Genomic DNA, 20,863 nt, shown 5'->3' with positions numbered 1-20,863 from the left:
GGCTGTGGAGAAAAGGGGGCCTTCATACACTGTTGGTTGGGATGTATATTGGTGCAGCCACTATGGAAAACAATATGGAGGTTCCTAAAAAAAGTTAAAAATAGAACTACCATATGATCCACCAATTCCACTGCTGAGTATCTGAAGAAAATAAAAATACTAATTTGAAAAGACATATGCACCGTATGTTCATCGCAACATTATTTATAATTGCCAAGAAATGGAAACAACCTAAATGTCCATTGATAGATGAATGGATAAAGAAGATGTGGTATATATATACGTATACAATGGAATATTGTTTAATCATAAAAAAGAATGAAATCTTGCCATTTGTGACAACATGGATGGACCTAGAGGATGTTATACAAAGTGAAGTAAGTCAGAGAAAGACAAATACTATATTTTTTTCATTTATGGAATCTAAAAAAACAAAACAAATGAACATATAAAACAAAACAGAAACAGACTGATAGATGCAGAAAACAAACTGATGGTTGCCAGAGGGAGGTAAGGCAGGGGGATGGACAAAACAGGTGAAGGGTATTAAGAGGTACAATCTTCCAATTATAAAATAAAAAGAGACACAGATGTAATATACAGCAGAGAATATAGTCAATAATACTGTAACAATTTTGCATGGTGACAGCTGGTAAATGCATTTACTATGGTGACCATTTCATAGTGCATATAAATATTGAATCACTATGTTGTACACTCAAAACTAATACAATATAGTATGTCAATTACTCAATTTAATAAATCAATAAATGAATAAATTTAAAAAAAAAGATGACTTCAAATGGTTTCTTGCTTTATGAAGGTGTTAGAGTTTCCTAATTATCACTGCTTTAAATTCCAAGGGGAGTATATGTTATTCTGCCCCAAATTCTCTATATGAAAGTTACACTGGCAAGTTCAATTGACCAGAATGGCAAAGAGGGGTGTTAATTAATATGTGCTTGTCTAATATTTTGGGAGGAAGGAGATAAGAAAATACATACTAAACATATTGTGTAAAATAAATATGAGGGAAAAAACACAATTAAGAAGTTATCCAAATACTATCTACAAACTTTAACTCTACATCTTAATAATAATTTTAATTATGTATTTAATTATGTATTCACAATCATTTTTCACTATCCTTCCAGACATGTGGATTTTTAGTTTTTGGCTGTGACTATTTTATTGGTGCCAAAAGTGCTTTTACAAAATTCATCATTCATTTAATATTTATTCAAATGGCCACTAATTACAATATACTCTGTGAAATTCCTGAAATAAGGACGCCTGTGACATGGTCACTTTCAGCAAGGAGCACACAAATGGGTTTGGAACCATAACGGCATCTGAGTAACTATCAGATTCTCACAAATAAAATAGCCAAGGTGATAGACGGACTCTTCCATGCATCATCCATCACTTTGGTCTCATGCCATGCAGAAATTGATGGATTTGATAATTTTATGACAGATTTTAGAGAACTAAAAGGCCATCTTTATTCCAAATGTATAGCCATCAGCTATATTCATGTTTATGTCAATACCCTTAAAGCATGTGCAATAAATATACGCACATCCAAGGGAATGGCTGAATGACTTTGGGCAGAGAGTGAGAATAATAAGCTACCTAGGATCCAGGTCTTTGGTTTCATTTTTTAAACCTGAAATTGATTTTCAGAAATGCATGTCATACTGTTTTTTTTTATAATGTAATTGAATAAGTTCCTAAGAAAAAAAATTAAGGATTTGTATTTAATAGAGAATATAAGATTTGAAATGTGTATGTACTTCTATGTTAGTGTTAAAATAGTGTTTAAATTAGTTTTTAGTATTTAAATTAGTGTTTAATCCACTGGAGTTTCTTTTTTAAATTTTAGTATTTTAAATTAATTTCTTTGTATCATATTTGTTTAGCCATATAAGCCATTTCTTCATTTTGTTTCTATTTTAACTTTATTTGCACTTCACTCTTTAAAGTTGGACTTAGTTAAATATTTCAACATTTTAGTTAAGCTGTTTAACTATTTCTTTATACAATGTTTCTGTTTTATTTTTCTTAACTGATAGGATTTTTTAAGAGATTTTATTTATTTATTTGAGAGAGAGAGCATGAGCAGGGGGAGGGGCAGAGGGAGAGGGAGAAGCAGACTCCCCACTAAGCACAGAGCCCAGACACAGAGGCTCAATCCCAGGACCCCAAGATCATGACCTGAGCCAAAGTCAGATGCTTAAGCAACTGAACCACCCATGTGGCCCCTTAACTGATAGGATTTTAAATATACCAACCTTATACAATAAATAGATGGTGATGAATTTCTATAAATTTATCATTTGACAAAATACAGCATACTTTCTTGATAAAAACTTTCTGCAGTGTAGGGATAGAAGGAACATTCTTCAGTATCATAAAAGCCATATACGAAAAATCCACAGAGAATATCATCCTCAAAGGGAAAAAACTGAGAGCTTTGACCCTAAGGTCAGGAACACGACAGGGATGTCCACTCTCACCACTGTGGTTCAACACAGTGCTGGAAGTCCTAGCCTCAGCTATCAGAAAACAAAAAGAAAAGACCTCCAAATCAGCAAAGAAGTCAAACTCTCATTCTTCGCAGATGACATGATATTCTATTGTAGAAAACCCAAAAGACTCCACCCAAAAATTACTAGAACTGATACAGGAATTCAGCAAAGCTGTAGGATATAAAACCAATGCACAGAAGTCAGCTGCATCTCTATACACTAACAATGAGATCCTTGCTACCCTACAACCCAGCAATTGCATTACTAGGTATTTAACCAAAGGATAAAAACATAGTAATTTGAAGGGCACCTGCACCCCAATGTTTATAGCATCAGTGTCCAAAAAAGCCAAAATATGGAAAGACCCCAGATGTCCATCAACAGATGAATGGATAAAGAAGATGTGGTACATATATACAATGGAATATTACTCAACTATCAAAAAGCATGAAATCTTGCCATTTGCAACTATGTGGATGGAACCAGAGGGTTTTATGTTAAGTGAAATAAGTCAGTCAGAAAAAAGACAAGTATCATATGATTTTGCTCATATGTGGAATTTAAGAAACAAAATAGATAAACATAGGGGAAGGGAAAGAAAAATGAGATGAAAACAGAGGGAGACAAACCATAAGAGACTCTTAACTATAGAAAACAAACTGAGGCTTGCTGGAGGGGAGGTGGGGGGGGATGGGGTTACTGGGTGATGGGCATTAAGGAGGGCACATGATGTGATAAGCATTGGGTGTTATATGCAACTGATGAATCACTAAATTCTACCTCTGAAGCTAATAATACACTATATGATAATTAAATTGAATTTAAATAAAAAAGAAAAAAATTATTTCAAGTAAGGTAAAGCAAGTATAAAATTTCCTTGAAAGAATAATCACCAGCATACTTATTTACTTAATTTTGTATTGTGCTTAAAAACACATAGCATCAACTATTTTTAAACAGTGGTGTTAACTACATGCATATTGTTGTACAATAGATCTCTAGAAGTTTTTCATCTTGCAAAAAAAAAAAAAAAGATCCATTAAATAAATCCCTTTTTCCTCCTCCCCTTAGTCCCTGGCAACCACCATTCTACTTTCTCTTTTCAAGACTCCAACTATTTTAGATACCTCATATAAGTGAATGAATGCAGTATTTTTGGGGGGTTTTTTTTTGTTTTTTTTGTTTTTTGTTTTGTTTTGTTTTTGTTTTGGTAACAGGCTTATCTCATTTTGCAGAATATCCCCAAGGTTCACCCATGTTATAGCATATGATAGGATTACCTCCATTTTTGAGGCTAAATAATATTCCATGTATGTATATACAGCATTTTCTTTATTCATTTGAACACTTAGTTTGCTTCAAGTATCTTGGCTATTGCGAATAATGCTTCAATGAACATAAGTGTGCCAATACTCTTTCAGATCCTATTTTCAATTATTTTGGTTTTATACCCAGAAGTAACATTGCTGGATCATATGGCAGTTCTATTTTTAAGTTTTTGAAGAATCTCCATACTGTTTTTCTTTTTCTTTTTCTTCCTTCCTCCCTCTCTCCCTCCCTCCCTTCCTTCCCTCTCTCCCTTTCTCTTTCTCCTTTTCTTTTTCTCTCACTCCTTCTTTTTTCTTTTCCTTTCTTTTTGTTCTCTTCTTTCTTTCTCCCTCTCTCCCACCCTCCCCTTTTCCCTTTCTTCTTCCCTTTCTCTTTCTTTCTTTTCCTCCCTCCCTCCTTTTTCTCTCTCCCTTGCTCTTTTTCCTCCCCCTCCCACCCCTTCTCCTTCCTCTTCTTCTTTAATGCCATCCTGATTTACTGAATACGATAGTTTTTGTCTCTCTGTGCTTATTTTGGAAATTTCCTCTGTAATACAGTCAATTATTATTACTCAAGATAGTTATGCTCAATATAAAAGTGCTCTGGACACTGAATTAGTGAATACTGAATCACTGGTCTTACAGAAATACAGGGCTGGATTCCTAAAAACATTTTCATCAACTAACTGATAAATAACCTTGTTTTATGCATGTTTCTGCTTAAAGACACCTTATTTAATATACACTATTGAATCATTAACAATAATCTCATGGCTAACAGTACAACAATATATGCCTGTATGAAGCCTAACATGTATTTTCTCCATATGGCGTATCACAGCCTTCTTGCACTTAGGAACGCTAGACAACACTTAAAAATTATGCTTTGGGGCCATTTTAAACAGTGAAATTATCAATGGGAAGCACAACAATGCAAGAAATATGGCACTAAATAGACCACAAAAGGACACTTGCTTACAGTATGAGAGCCAATACTAGGAAGCAGAGTGCTGTCTTGTTTGACCTCACCTGGGAATGTGTTCATGGGCTATTCAAAGTTTTCACCATTTCGCATGAGCACATGTCCATGCAAGATGGTGAAAACACTAAGAGTATTGATTTTGGGGTTACACAGAAGTTTTACCAAGTAGGTGAATTCACAAATATGAGATCTGCAAATAGTGAGAATTGACTGCATATCCCAGTATGATAATATATATTCAGTGCTATCTAATCCATTGATAAACCCAAAATTAGGTACTTCATTTTAGATCTTCATTTGTTTTGTTTTTTTTATAGTTACTAGTTTTCTGCCAAAATTCTTGATATTACCTTTTAATTCCTTAATCATATCAAGCAAAATTATTTTTTTTAATTTTGTAAATGATATTGATATCATCGGACTTGCCACTATATTTTTTTCTACTATCTGTTGGTCCTTTTGTCTTTCATCGTACAATCTTGTGTCTAATAATTTTTTTTAAGATTTTATTTATTTATTTGACAGAGAGAGAGAGACAGCAAGAGAGGGAACGCAAGCAGGGGGAGTGGGAGAGGGAGAAGCAGGCTTCCCGCCAAGCAGGGAGCCCAGTGAGGGGCTCGATCCCAGGACCCTGGGATCATGACCTGAGCCCAAGGCAGATACTTAACCGACTGAGCCTCCCAGGCGCCCCAGTGTCTAATAATTTTTTATATCAACACTAGATATTGTGAAAATGTTGAGATAATTTGAGAAGGCTCTGTGTAATGTTATCTTTTTCCAGAAAGGATTTCACTAGATTCCAGACAAGTAGGCTACGGACACTAACAATACCAGATCACTTTAATCCACTGAGGGCTTGAGATGTGTCAAAATCAGTCTTCAGTCCTTAAAAAGGCTGGTTTATTTAAGTTCATAGTATAGCATTTTCCCCAAACCAAAAGTATTTAAAGTTATGCTCAGCTTTTCATCTTTTCAGCCATGCTTTCACAAATAGACATGTCTTAAATGCCTCATTTTCCTATGTAGTCCCTGGTCCCTTTCAAAGATTCTGGTCTGTAACTTCTTCCTAAATTCTACCTCCTTGATTTCTTCAAATATACCTTAATATATTTTATGTAGCTATTCTAGTTATTTCCAGCAGAAATTTGGGAATAAAACATACTGTCATACTGAAAGTGGTAGTTGGCTGTTTCCCTGCTTCTTTGATAGTTTGTGAAGCCAAATTTCTATTTTTCCATTTTCATTTTTGACAAGTACCAAATAATATAAATAAGAGATTATTTCTATTTCTGTTATTTTAGAGTGAGGTTAGCATATATGTCCCACTCATAAATAAGTACTATTTGCACATTATCCTTCAGAATAAAATTAAAATGAATTCTTGATTTTACTTGAGTAGAAATTTTAATCTGACTTTTCAATGCAGAAGCTCTATAATTTTTGCTATAATATTTTTTAAAGATTTTATTTATTTATTTGTTAGAGAGAGAGAGAGAGCACAAGCAGGGGGAACAGCAGGCATAGGGAGAAGCAGGCTCCCCGCTTCTCTCCTCTCCCACTCCGAGCAAGGAGCCTGCTGTGGGACTCGATCCCAAGACCCTGGGATCATGATCTGAGCTGAAGAAAGAGCCTTAACCACTGAACTACTCAGCCATCCCATAATTTTTGCTATAATATTAAAATATTTTCACTATTAATGTGACTTTAAATGTTCATATTTAAGTATAGTGCTTATCCTATAATCAGTTATTGAACAAGGTATTGTGACCAAAACAAATGCAGGTTAGAAACTGGAACATCACATAAATTTATTCCAAAAAATATTAAGTTCTCAGTGTAATTATTTTCTTTTTCTATAAGAATATATAGATTTCCACATATATCCTACATATATGTACACATAGGTGTACATTTTACATGTTTTAGGTAAACTACTTTTTAATCTTTTGAGCTCTTACATGATGGTTTTATAAAGTGAAAAATCGATTAATCCAGGGGCGTCTGGGTGGCTCAGTCAGTTGAGTGTCTGACTCTTGATTTTGGCTCAGGTCATGATCTCAGGGTTACAAAATTGAGCCCTGCATCTACCTCTGAGCTCGGTGGGGACTCTGCTTGGGATTTTCTCTCTCCCTCTGCCCCTAACCCCAAGCACTCTCTCTCTCTAAAATAAGTAAATAATTTTTTTCAAAAATCTATTAATCTAAACAATTCAATATCCATAGATATTTTAATTCAACTGCTTAAAATTATGGTACACTCCAGCAGAATACATAACATTTCCAAATGTTAACAAAGTGTATCTATTTGGGGTTTGAATATCCAGTGACAACTAATATCATCACTTATTCTTGGTAAGAAAGTAAAGAATGATTCAGACTTTACTATCTTTAAAATGTATTCCTTTATAAGAAAAAAAAATCAAAGGGGGAAAAGAACTAAATTGATGTCCATTGGTAACTGTGAGCTGGAATAAAAGCTGTAAAATATACTGTATGTGTCATGTCCATTCAAACTGTTAAATGAGAGGCAGCTAGTGTGATCATTTTAGTAACCAAATTCCTTAGAGCTTTGGCATAAATGGGAAAACAAACAAAAATCACTTTTTCTGTTAGTTGCAGTATTTGCAAATTACTCAGTTTTTAACAAATGGACAGAGTGGTTATTTTCAGAAAATAATTTTGTTCTCTTTACTTGTAGATAAATTTCACAAAATATTAATTATAGAAGAAGATTACGATAAACCATGTAGAATGTGAGAGTGAGAAGGAGCGAAATTTTTATGTATCACATTAACTTTTTTTATAATACAAAATAGCTAGATGGTTCACTAAAGTTTTAATTGTTATTGCTAAGGATTATGCATGTGACAAAAGTACAAAAAGGCACAATTTAAATACTATAGCAGTGAGAGAATTACTATTCACTTGAAACATATCATAATGTAACATCATTATTTTTTTGCTTGTATGCTTGAAATAAATGAAAACAATAAAAAGCTGAGTTAGGCTAAGGTAATATTTTGTATTTTCTAGAATCTCAAACAGAATCAGAACAATAAAGTTGATTGAAGACTAAAGTTTGAATACACAAACTTGAATTTACAGTCATCAAATATTTCACATTTTTTATGATTTACAGCTGTGTTTAAATAAATCTATCTAATTATACTGAAGCCTGCCATGTAATCATAGACTAATCCCATTTGTATGCTTAGAAAATGATAACAATGAGCTCCACTGGGCAATAAAGATTTCGATAAACAAATTGAGAAGTTTCTACACTAATCCCAGGTATTTTTCCGATTTTTATTTGGCTCCCTGCTTCCAACAGATCATGTTTTTGACCTTAAACCAAAAGTAAGAAAGACAGATAAGTCAATGCTTGACACTTCCCCACAAAGACTAGACCATCTGGACGCTTTATATTTGTTAACAGGTGCTTCTGGGATTTAGAGCCTAATTCTGGCCCAGATTCTGTTCTGTATGGGTGACTCTGTTGCTATGTGCAATTGTGCATTGCATTAATTGAAGAGAATAGAAAAGGCCAAGTACAGCAATTAGTCAGTTGGTCATGCAGAAAAGAGCTTAGTGGCTTTGAGCCATGAAATGTTGAGCGCACAGATGCACAGTAGCATCAGTTTTGCTCTCTGTGGTATGTTCCTAGTCTGTGACAGGTAAAATGCCTTTGTGACTTGATCCCAGTTTTCTGTCCCCTTCAAAACAAACTACATTTTGTAACCACAGGAGAGAGAAAATGCTATATTGACACAATATGTCTTGAATATATAATAGAATAACACACAATAGATAAAAAACTAAAAAAAATATGCATATATATGTTTAATATATGCTTTAGTCATGAAATATTTAGATGTGTTTTTTATTGTATGAAGGTATTATTTTTTAAAGGTTTTTGTTTTTGTTTTTTTGTGAGAGAGAGAGAGAGAGCACAAGCAGGGGGAGAGGCCAGCAGAGGGAGAAGCAGGCTCCCCATTGAGCAAGGAGTCGGATGCGGAACTCTATGCCAGGACCTTGGGACCATGACCCGAGCCAAAGGCAGACGCATAACCGACTGAGCCACCCAGACATCCCAAAGGTATTATTTTTTAATAGCACTTTTCAAAATCAAAGAAATTTTCAAACTCATAACATGGGTACAAATTTAATTTTGATTGAAACTTTTAAAGTACACATAATAATTTAGTTGCTTAAAATACCAGTTTCCTCATTTATAAATTAGTATAGTCAATAATCAAATGATATACTGAGTGACAAGAATGATAATCATTTAATTATTTTATTTGGGATCCAACAAATAAACAATAACAACTCAAAACTCTAAAGGACTGAGACTAGTTTATCATCTACAGTTTCTCTATTTGTGTTTAGAAATTGAATTATGATATTTTCACACTTTATGACATTACCATTTTGATGGTTAATTTTATGTGTCAACTTGACTGAGTTAAGGGATGCCCAGATAGCTGGTAACACATTACTTCTGGGTGTATCTGTGAGGATGTTTCCAGAAGAGATTAGCATTCAAGTCAGTAGACTGAATAAAGATCACCCTCACCGATAGAGGTAGGCATCATTCAATCTGTTCGTTGAGGGCCTGAATAGAACAAAAAGACAAGGGGAATTTGCTCTCTTTGTGAAAGCTGGGATATCCATTGTCTCCTGCCCTCAGATACTGGTTCTTGGTTCTGGGGCCTTTGGACTCAGACTGAATTACATCACCAGCTTTCCTCGTTCTCCAATTTACAGACAGTAAGTAGATCATGGAATTTCTTGTCTCCATAATCATATGAGCAAATACCTATAATTAATATATCCTATTCATTCTGCTCTTTGGAGAACCTTGACTAATACAACCATTATACTTTATAGTATTTCCATTATTTTATTCTGTGCTAAAGTATTGCCATTATTTATTCTTATACATCAGTTCTTAATTCAACTTACAATAACTTAAATAACACCTCTGAAACAAATAATGCAATATATGTTAAGAAAGAAAAAAAGAAGAAGAATGTAGCAGGAGGGGAAGAATGAAGGGGGGGAAATTGGAGGGGGAGAAGAACCATGAGAGACGATGGACTCTGAAAAACAAGCTGAAGGTTCTAGAGGGGAGGGGGGCGGGAGGATGGGTTAGCCTGGTGATGGGTATTGAGGAGGGCACGTTCTGCATGGAGCATTGGGTGTTATGCACAAACAATGAATCAAGGAACACTATATCTAAAACTAATGATGTAATGTATGGGGATTAACATAACAATAAAAAAATTAAAAAAAAAAAAAAGTAGTGTTAATACAAAATGGAGCCTGGGCTTAAAAATTCTCTGAGCAGAAAAAACTATTTAGGCCACATAAGCAAAACTGAATCTAGCTTATTTCATGAACATGAGACTTAATTTAGGTTGTTCCTTGTAAATGCCCCTGATAATCAAAAACAAACAAACAGACAAAAAAACCTTAAGTCATCTTCCTAAAAATAGTATAAGATAATCACTTTTAGCCAATCGCCTGCCATCTGGAAGCCACCAGGATAGTAACCAATCATTGTAAAGGTTAAACAATTTCCTCATTCTTCACTTCATAAGCCATCCTGAAACATCATACCCCTGAGCTTCAAATAAATTTTGAATCTAAAATCTCCCAGTTTACCAACTGTCCTTATATGCACAATAAACTCTTAATAAATAAATGCTGTTTTTACTGACTCCATGGTTTTAATTTTGCTAGTTCTGGATTTTTTGACACTTGTTATCGTTACTTTAATAAACATATTTTGAATATGTTTTACAAATCAACAACTGTGCTAGGAATGGAGCATATAACATTAAACAAAACAAAAAAGGAATGCTCCTACCATATAGAGCTAACAGTGTGTGAAGGAAACACATCATATATTTAGTGTATATTTGTATATTTTCATATAATAATAATAAAATTAAGGGATGACTGGGCATAGTAAGCAAATAAAGCAAGTAAGGAGGTGGAAATAACAGTGAGGCAATTTTAGTTACTGGAGCCAGGAATGAACTTTTTGAGGAGGTGATATTTATGCAGAAACTTAAATAAAATTGAGAAAACAAATCTTGAAAACCAATGAGTAAAGAGCATTACAGGACAAAAGATGAGCAGAAGAAACACCAGGGGCTGGGTCCGTAAGGTGGAACAGGCTTGTTGTGGATAGAGAGGACTTTCTGTGAGCCAGGCAATTCATTAGATGCTTACCCTATTTTTTTGATACGTAGATAGGTTACATGACAAACTGATTAAACACTAAATCCCTAGAGCCAGAGAAAATTATATTTTAATCCAGGTTTGGACACTTATTTGATGTTTTCCCATTTGTAAAATAGAGATTATAATAATAGTTGGTAACATGGCACTGTTGGACAAAAACGATCAATACACTTCTTACAATACTTGACATACAGCATGTATCGCATAAATACCAGCAATCATCAGCATCATTATCATCGCTTTCTATAAACTACTAGTCCCATTCTCTAAATGGGGAAATTAAAACTCAAATTAGTTTAATCCTGGCTGTTTTGTTTGTTGTATAACAGCTTCCAAACTGCTGTGTTTTTTTGTTTGTTTGGTTTGGTTTGGTTTGTTTTTAATAATTGTACCTAAACTCTACAGTTGTTCTTAGTGGGAGGATTGGTCTATTGTAAGTTATTCTTCATAACCAGGAGTAAAAATTTCCTCTAGAAAAGATTTCAATACGTAAAATACATTTTTCATATAAATTTTAAAACACGTTTGAATTAAAATAATTTGATATTTGTACTTTTAGTGCATATCAAACATAAAAACATGAAATTGCTATTATCTCTCAGTGTATCACAATTCATAAAATCTTTTCTTTTTTTTTTTAAGATTTTATTTATTTATTTGACAGAGAGAGACACAGCGAGAGAGGGAACACAAGCAGGAGGAGTGGGAGAGGGAGAAGCAGGCCCCCCGCGGAGCAGGGAGCCTGATGCGGGGCTCTATCCCAGGACCCTGGGATCATGACCTGAGCCGAAGGCAGACGCTTAAAGAATGAGCCACCCAGGCACCCCTCATAAAATCTTTTCTTGGACCGTGTGGTCTATCAACTCAATCCTCAAAGTCTATGTCTTTTTTTTTTCTCCTGTCTCAGATTGTTTTAATACTCTGAGTATGTATTTAAGACTCCAAAACATCTGGTTTCTAAGGAAAAAGAGTTTTTCATTTTTCTCTGAATAGTTTTTTTATTTATTATCTGTGAATAGAATAAAGCAAAATAATAAAATAATAACAATAAAAATAATACTTATAAATAATTTAAGTGCACAGGAGTTAAAGAAAAATGTGAGCCATCTCTTTCAGGAGATATTCCTTCCTTATTGTCAGTGGTGCAGAAATTTCTGAGCAACGATATCTCCTTATTCAAACCATTAATTTTCTGATCCTAGAGACAGACCTCATGGGCAGCACTTTTTCCCCATTGTGGCTGTTAGTAATGGCTCCTGATGATGGATGCATGCAGAATCACTACTAAGCTTTCATTTCCCTCATGGTAGCAACTCCCGGTACCCAGCTTATAGTGCCTGTTTCTTGTAGTTCTCAGATGTTCTTGGTAGAAGCATATTCCACAAGCTATTCTTTTTTCTTTCTATTGTTATTTAAATTCATTTAGCCAACCTATAGATATTTTTACTTGCTGGATCAGTTTCAAAGGGTAATGGCTTTGGTGGCCATATTTCTTCACATCCTTGTCCCCGCTTAGTCTTCTGCTGCAGCTACTGTGTCCTAAGAAATTTATTAGGTCATGCTGAAGACCTCTGGAGATTGCTGATAAATAAAAAATATATATACTGTTTTACATTCCTATGTAATTCCTTAAACTTTGTTTTGTATTCACATGAGGGAGGACAAAAATAATTTAAGTCCTCTCGATCAAAGCAGGGCACTTACTTATTTAATTTTTTAGTTTCTTTGTTTTAATTTTTTATTTACTTTTTTAATTTTTCATTTCTTTTTTTTTATTTGAGTATAGTTGACACACAATATTACATTAGTTTCAGGTATACAATGTCGTGATTTGACAAATTTATACATTATGGAATATTCACCACAACTATAGCTATCATCTGTCCCCTTACATTGCTATTACAGTGTCACTGACTGTACTCCTATGATTTGCCTTTTATTCCCATAACTTACTCTTCTCATAACTGGAGGCCTGTATCTCTCTCTCCCCTCCATGCATTTGCCTAAACTCTAACTCCCTCTGCTCTGGCAACCATTACTTTATTCTCTGTATTTATAGTTCTGATTCTACTTTTTGTTCATTCATTTTTTTAGATTCTATCTATGAGTGGAATCATATGGTATTTGTCTTTCTCAGTCTGACTTATTTCACTTAGCATCATAACTCTCGGTCCATCCATGTTGTCTCAAATGGCAGGATCTCACCCTTTTTTATAGCTGTGTGATATTCCATTGCATATATACCTTACCTATTCACCTATTGATGGACACTTAGGTTGCTTCCATGTCTTGGCTATTGTAAATAATGCGGCAATAAACATAGGGGTGCATGTATCTTTTTGAGTTAGTGTTTTCATTTTTACTGGGTTAAATACCCAATATTGGAATTATTGGATCATATGATATTTCTATTTTTAGCTATTTGAAGACCCTCCATACTATTTTCCACAGTAGTTATGCCAATTTACATTCCAATCAACAGTGCAAGAGGGTTCCTTTTTCTCCATATCCTTGCCAACATTTGTGTTTTGTCTTCTTGGTTTTAGCCCTTCTAACAGGCATGAGGTGGTATCTCATTGTGGTTTTGATTTGCATTTCCCTGATGATGAGTGACATTGAACGTCTTTTCATATGTCTGATAGCCATCTGTACGTCTTCTTTGGAAGAATGTTTATTCAGGTCCTCTTCCCATTTTTTAATCAGACTGTTTTTTGGTGTTGAGTTGTATGAGTTTTTTACATATTTTGGATATTAACCCCTTATCAAATATATCATTTGCAAATATTTTCTCCCATGCAGTAGGTTGTCTTTTTGTTTTGTTGATTGTTTCCTCTGCTGTGCAGAAGCTTTTTATTTTGATGTAGTCCCAACAGTTTATTTTTGCTTTTGTTTCTTTTGCTTTAGGAGACCTATCTAGAAAAATGTTGCTATGGCCAATGTCAGAGAAATTATTGCCTATGTTCTCTTCTAGGATTTTTATGGCTTCAGGTCTCATATTTAGGTCTTTAATCCATTTTGAGTTTATTTTTATGTATGGTGTTAGAAAGTAGTCCACTTTCATTCTTTTGCATGTAGCTGTCCAGTTTTCCAGCACCATTTATTGAAAACAATTCTTTATATTCTTGCCTCCTTTGTCATAGATTAATTGACCATATAGATGTGGGTTTATATCTGAGGTCTCTGTCCTGTTCTATTGATCTATGTGTCTACTATTGTGTCCAGTACCATATTGTTTGATTACTATAACTTTGTAATATAACTTGAAATCTGGAATTATAATACTCCCAGTTTTGTTCTTCTTTCTCAGGATTGCTCTGGCTATTCAGGGTCTTCGGTGGGTCCATACAAATTTTACTAAATATTTGTTCTGGTTTTGTGAAAAATGCTGTTGTTATTTTGATAGAGATTGCACTGAATATGTAGATTGCCTTGGATAATATGGACATTTTGACAATATTAATTTTTCTAATCCATGAGCATGGATTATCTTTCAATTTGTTTGTGTCATCTTCAATATCTTTTGTCAATGTTTTATGGTTTTCAGAGTATAGGACTTTTGCCACTTTGGTTAAGTTTATTTCTAGGTATTTTATTATTTTTGGTGCAACTGTAAATGGTGTTGTTTTTTTATTTTTAATCCCTCTTTCTTCAACTTCATTGTTAGTGTATAGAAACACTACTGATTTCTGGGCATTAAATATTATATCCTGCCACTTTATGGAATTCATTTCTTCTAGTAGTTTTTTTTTTTGTGTGTGTGCAATCTTTAAAATTTTCTATGTATAGTATCATATTGTCTGCAAATGGTGACAGTTTAACTTCTTCTTTACCAATATGGATGCCTCTTATTTCTTGCCTGATTGCTGTGACTAGGACTTATGGTACTATGTGGAATAAAAGTGGTGTGAGTAGGGCACTTATTCTTAACCACTTTCCCTCACTGAGGTTGCAGCTTGCTTTGTTCTATCCTTGCAATGGCCAAATACAAGGATGGAGAAAACTCTCAGAAGTCTAACTAGTAGGACTAAAGGGCACTTTGGAAAATCAGGTTCCAGAAAAGTAATAGACACCTCACAGTTGTTCAAGATGGATGTTCAAATACTGAAAATGAGTTACACAGAATCCTTTCTAAATATTTCTATATAATTACACATATGTACACACATAAACACACACACACACGCACACACACTATAGGTTCTCCCTCCCTGCAACAGGATTACTTCATGCACATGGTCAAGCATTTTAATTAGTTAGCTAATTAATTAATTAATTTTAAGCATTTTTAATTTAAAACAAAAAAATTTGTTCACTCAATATCACCTTCCAGTAACTTTTTTCTTCCAATACTAAACTCTTCAAAATAATTCTGTACAATTCTTGCTTCAATTTATTAAACTTTCATTCACTTTTCAACCAAGTATAATAATTATTTTCAATACTATTTCATTGAAATTATACTAACAAAAGCATTAAAAACACAGTTTCCAAATTATCACTTAATTCGACCATGATCTATTTCTTGAACTTCTTTTCCTTGTTCTGTAGATATCCTCCAGCTTCTCTGGCTTTGCTTTTCAGTCCTGCTTGGAAAATGACCTATCTGTGCTTATACTTGATACATTCCTTTGCACCAAGTTGTTCTCCTGGACCTTCCTCTGAATTCGCCCTGGACTATTTCATTTACTCCAATTCATACTCCATTTTAATAGCTACATCTTTATCTACAGAACCCACTTTTTCATTCAGTTTCAGCCTCACAGATCCAAAAGACTAAGCACATGTGTTCCTAGATGGCCTATAAGCACCTCAAAATTCAACATTTAGAACTAAATTCATGGATTTGACTTTTCATTGAAATCTGTGATTTTCTAACAATTACATTGATGAAGATTTATTTTAATTGCTTATTTAATATCTGTATTCTCTATTAGGATTTAAGCTCCATAAGTGCAAAAATTCTTTATTTATGGATTTATTTCCCAGTATATCTCCAAATACTGGGATATAGTGAGTCTTCAAAAACATTGGCTACTGGAATGTTACCTAATTAAAAAGCTGGGTTTGTCATGCTTCAAGTTAAGACATTTATGATTTTCCATTTAAAAAAAGAATCTATAGGGGCACCTGGGTGGCTCAGTTGCTTAAGTGTCCAACTTTTGATTTCAGCTCAGGTCATGATCGCATGGGTCATGGGATTGAGCCCCACATTGGGCTCCATGCTCAGCATGGAGTCTACTTGAGATTCTCTCTCTCTCTCTTTCTCTCCCTCTGCTCCTCCTCTGCTCTCTCTCTCAAGTAAATACATAAATCTTGAAAAACGGAAAAATTAATATATTCCAATAAAGCATGATTTGATCCCTTTCCCTTCCCAACTTCATTTCCCCCTTATTTCAAGCCTGTCCTTTATATATGAGTTTACTTGTGCTGAATCTCAACATGAACTTACCTATGACTCTTTTAACCTTCCTAGTATCCAGTTCCATATTGTTTTGGACTGATTTAAACATGACCTTTTCCAAAAATCTTAACAGACCCACACCCTAGTAAAACTCCTGACTCCTACTAAGGCTGTGATCATAAGCAGATGCTTAACTGACTGAACCAACCAGGCATCCCGAAAGAGACACTTCAATGTCAAAAAATTCACTTGAGTCTACTCAAACAACAACAACAACAACAATATGGTCACTACAAAATACTGCAACCAATTTAATTAAAGAGTGAAATAAAGTCTGTCAATGAGTGAATTTAAAAAAGACAAGGTCACATATAACTTTGAATTTAAGACATTGTTAGACAATATTAATGGGCGCCTGAGTGGCTCAGTTGGTTAAGCGTCTGCTTTTGGCTCAGGTCATGATCCCAGAGTCCTGGGATCGAGTCCCACATCAGGCTCCCTGCTCAGCAGGGAATCTGCTCCTCCCTCTGCCCTTCACCCTGCTTGTGCTCTCTTGCTCTCTCTCTCTGTTTCTCTCTCAAATAAATAAATAAAATATTTAAAAAAATAAACAAAATAAACAATATTAACAATTAGATGTTTCTAAAAATTTAAATTACAGTGAGAGGGATTATCAATATGAATTTTGTAAATAAAATTATATTCTGCTGATTAACTTACACACTTTTTCAGAAATGGGGCTTAGAGACAGAGCAATATTTGGCAGAAACAGCAACATCTGCTGGGTTGAGGCTTTTAAATTTTCAATTTTCATAACAGTTGCCCTACTTAAGGCAATCTGTCTTTTGGTAAGAAAGAGCTGATTTTTTTTGCTTACAATTAGTCTACTATCATTCAGCAGGCTGTCACAAAGCAAACATGGAAATTTACAGGTCATGCTTTATCTCTAAAGATATAAATAATGCAAATGTTGGTAACATATGTAAGAATAAGAAACATGAGAAAGGAAAGCAATGACCATGTATGTATAAAAGAACATTATTATACAGTTAGATCTACATTATTAAAAAAGCACAATTCTGAAATGAAAGCAATTTTACAGAGGAAATGAAAACAAACTAAAGAATTTAGGCCAATTTATTGTTCATTTCAGGTAAAAGATGACATACCTGCATTCTTTACATGAATGTTTATGATCAGTGTAAAGGAAGAGATCTTCTAGAATTATATTTAATCTTGCTTACTGAAATGCCTATTATTTTTCTGTCTTCCTAATTTTTCTCACATTGCTTCCTTCATCTGTTCATTCTGTCAAGTTACAGTAGTTAAAATCCTACCTATTTATTCAAGTCCTACCATAAATGCCTCTTGTGTTAGCCTACAAGCATTATTAAGTGTTTATCTCATTCCAATTTAGTACCTGAGAATATCTGCTCATCACTGATTATGTGCCATGTACTCTCTCAGTGCTTTTTCAGAGTGCTCTCAGTTAACGTTCTGCTTCATGTTTTTCCTGATACTCTCAGTTAATTGTTTATAACTTAAAGACTGGGATCACATCTGATTCACTTCAAAAAATTCTATATGCTATGGGCAGAAGACATGAACAGACATTTCTGCAAAAAAGACATTCAAATGGCCAACAGACACATGAAAAAGTGCTCAACATCACTTGGCATCAGGGAAATCCAAATCAAAACCTCAGTGAGATACCACCTCACACCAGTCAGAATGGCTAAAATTAACAAGTCAGGAAATGACAGATGTTGGCGAGGATGCGAAGAAAGGGGAACCCTCTGACACTGTTGGTGGGAATGCAAGCTGGTGTAGCCACTCTGGAAAACAATATGGAGGTTCCTCAAAAAGTTGAAAATAGAGCTACCGTATGACCCAGCAATTGCACTACTGGGTATTTACCCCAAAGATACAAATGTAAGGATCCGAAGGGGCACATGCACCTCAATGTTTATAGCAGCAATGTCCACAATAGCCAAACTATGGAAAGAGCCTGATGTCCATCAATAGAGGAATGGATAAAGAAGATGTGGTATATATATACAATGGAAGATTATGCAGCCATCAAAAGAAAATGAAATCTTGCCATTTGCAACAACATTGATGGAACTAGAGGGTATTATGCTAAGCGAAATAAGTCAATCAGAGAAAGATAAGTATCATATGATCTCAGTGATATGAGGATTTTGAGAAACAAGACAGAGGATCATAGGGGAAGGGAGGGAAAAATGAAACAAGATGAAACCGGAGAGGGAGACAAACCGTAAGTGACTCTTAATCTCAGAAAACAAACTGAGGATTGCTGGAGTGGAGGGGGGTGGTAGGGATAGGGTGGCTGGGTGATGGACACTGGGGAGGGTGTGTACTATGATGAGCGCTGTGAATTGTGTAAGACTGATGAATAACAGACCTGTACTCCTGAAACCAATAATACATTATATGTTAATTTAAAACTTAAATAAATAAATAATTCTATATGCTTTTTTTTTTTTTAGAGAGAGAGAGCAAGCAGGAGGAGGGGGAGAGGGAGAGGGAGAAAGAATCTCAAGCAGACTTCATGCTGAGCATGGAGCCCTAACAGGGCTTGAACTCAGGACCCTGAGATCATGACCTGAGCTGAAATCACAAGTTGGACGCTTAACAAGCTGAGCCACCCAGGTACCCCAAGAATATTCTATGTGCTTTTGATTTAAGTACAATATATATTTCTTAAGTAGATCTGAGTCCCTGAAAAAAAGTAGGTTTTCTCACATCATAAAGTCAAAATAAACTGCCTCCATTCTCCTTTTCTGTCATCTCCTGTGACTGTCATTCTCAAGTGTAGGTCTGCTCAAAATTACTATTGTTTCTTCTCTACTTCCCTCAGAGAAATATGAAAATGTGTAAATCATGGCTAAGGATTTTTACAGGAGTCTTACAAACACAAGCAAGTACTTTGTGACCCTACATCACAAAAGAGAAATGAATTCATGGGTTGCTTAAGCAAATCATAGAAGGATTTTCTTTTTCAAGCTCATTTAAAACTAGGAGTCAGAAAAAAAATATGTCCTTAAATCAGAAAAGTTCTTAGCAGAATTTTCACTATTTAAGAAGAAATAAAACAATTGTATCACTCAAATTGAAGTTAGCTATGACATACCAAAAAGCAATCTATTCTCCACATCAAATACCTTGAATCTGGTGAAGGGTCTGTTGCTAACCAGTTATACAGCCTTAGGCATGAAGCTCAGTCTTTTCTCCACATCAGCATCTCTATCTGAAGTGAAGATGGTGGATTCAATTATTTCTAAATTCCTCTAAGCTATGCTAGATGCTATAAAAAGGCACTTTCTTATTATTACTCTGAGTTATAAACCATTCCTCTCTTGTCAAAATTATACCTCTATTCTTTCAACCTTTAATATCTATGGTGTTTTTATAAATATGTTAGATTCATATACTCTGCTCTATACAATATATGTTACAGCATATTTATTTTTAGGAATGCATCAGTTTCATTGAGCTAGTGAATATTATTCTCATAGGATGTGAAGGAAAAAGAAAAAGATGCACAACTTTTCCTATTCTCTGCTGAAGCTCATCAAGGCTGAATGGGGAGAATAGCTGGGCATTTACATAATTAATTTCCTTTATCATTTAAATTGCCCTAACCAATTACTTTAGAATAACAGTCATTTTGTGCATCTCACTTTTAGGCTACAGCTTCATTAAAATTAAATATGAAAACTTGATTTTTTTAAAAGCACAGTGCAGCACCAATTAGTGCAGTCGCCCATTATGAAATATCAGTGGAGACATGGGACCTCAACAAGACTGCAAAACGAACCTGTCTTTCTGCCTTTCGCATCATAAGAATTTGTGGGATAGAAATGATTAAAAAAAATATATGGAAAAATGTTTGCAATAGTTTATCTCAAAATCTTTATGTCTCTTCTGTCTTTTGAGTGAGACTTTGAGAGACCCATTCTATAATTTCGGAGTCTTCTAATCTTGTGGGCCATAAAATCTATGATCTAAGGCTCATTAAATGATGACATATATTAATATTGACAATTTGACTTGCTAGAAATAGCTTAAGATCTCTTCTTTACATATTTTTTAAAGAAAGCTGAATAAATGATGAAAGTATCCTGTAGAGTCAAGCTCTCAAAAAATTCAAAAAGTTTCTTTAGAAAGTAAACAAGGCATGAAAACTGTTCTTCAGTGTATGTAAAGAAAAAGGAAAATGCACACACATTCACACACATAAACACAGAAGGACCTATGGAAGATCTTGAGTGATAAAAAGTCACCAAATCAACTCCCTTACTACCAGTGATAATAATTTATTGCTTACACTCATAAATAAAATAAGTCCTTTTTTCTTCTATTTTTATTCA

This window comes from Phoca vitulina, unplaced genomic scaffold (assembly GCF_004348235.1).
Source record: "Phoca vitulina isolate PV1807 unplaced genomic scaffold, GSC_HSeal_1.0 scaffold5, whole genome shotgun sequence".
In the NCBI taxonomy this organism is placed as follows: domain Eukaryota; kingdom Metazoa; phylum Chordata; class Mammalia; order Carnivora; family Phocidae; genus Phoca; species Phoca vitulina.
This window is presented reverse-complemented; position numbering follows the sequence as displayed.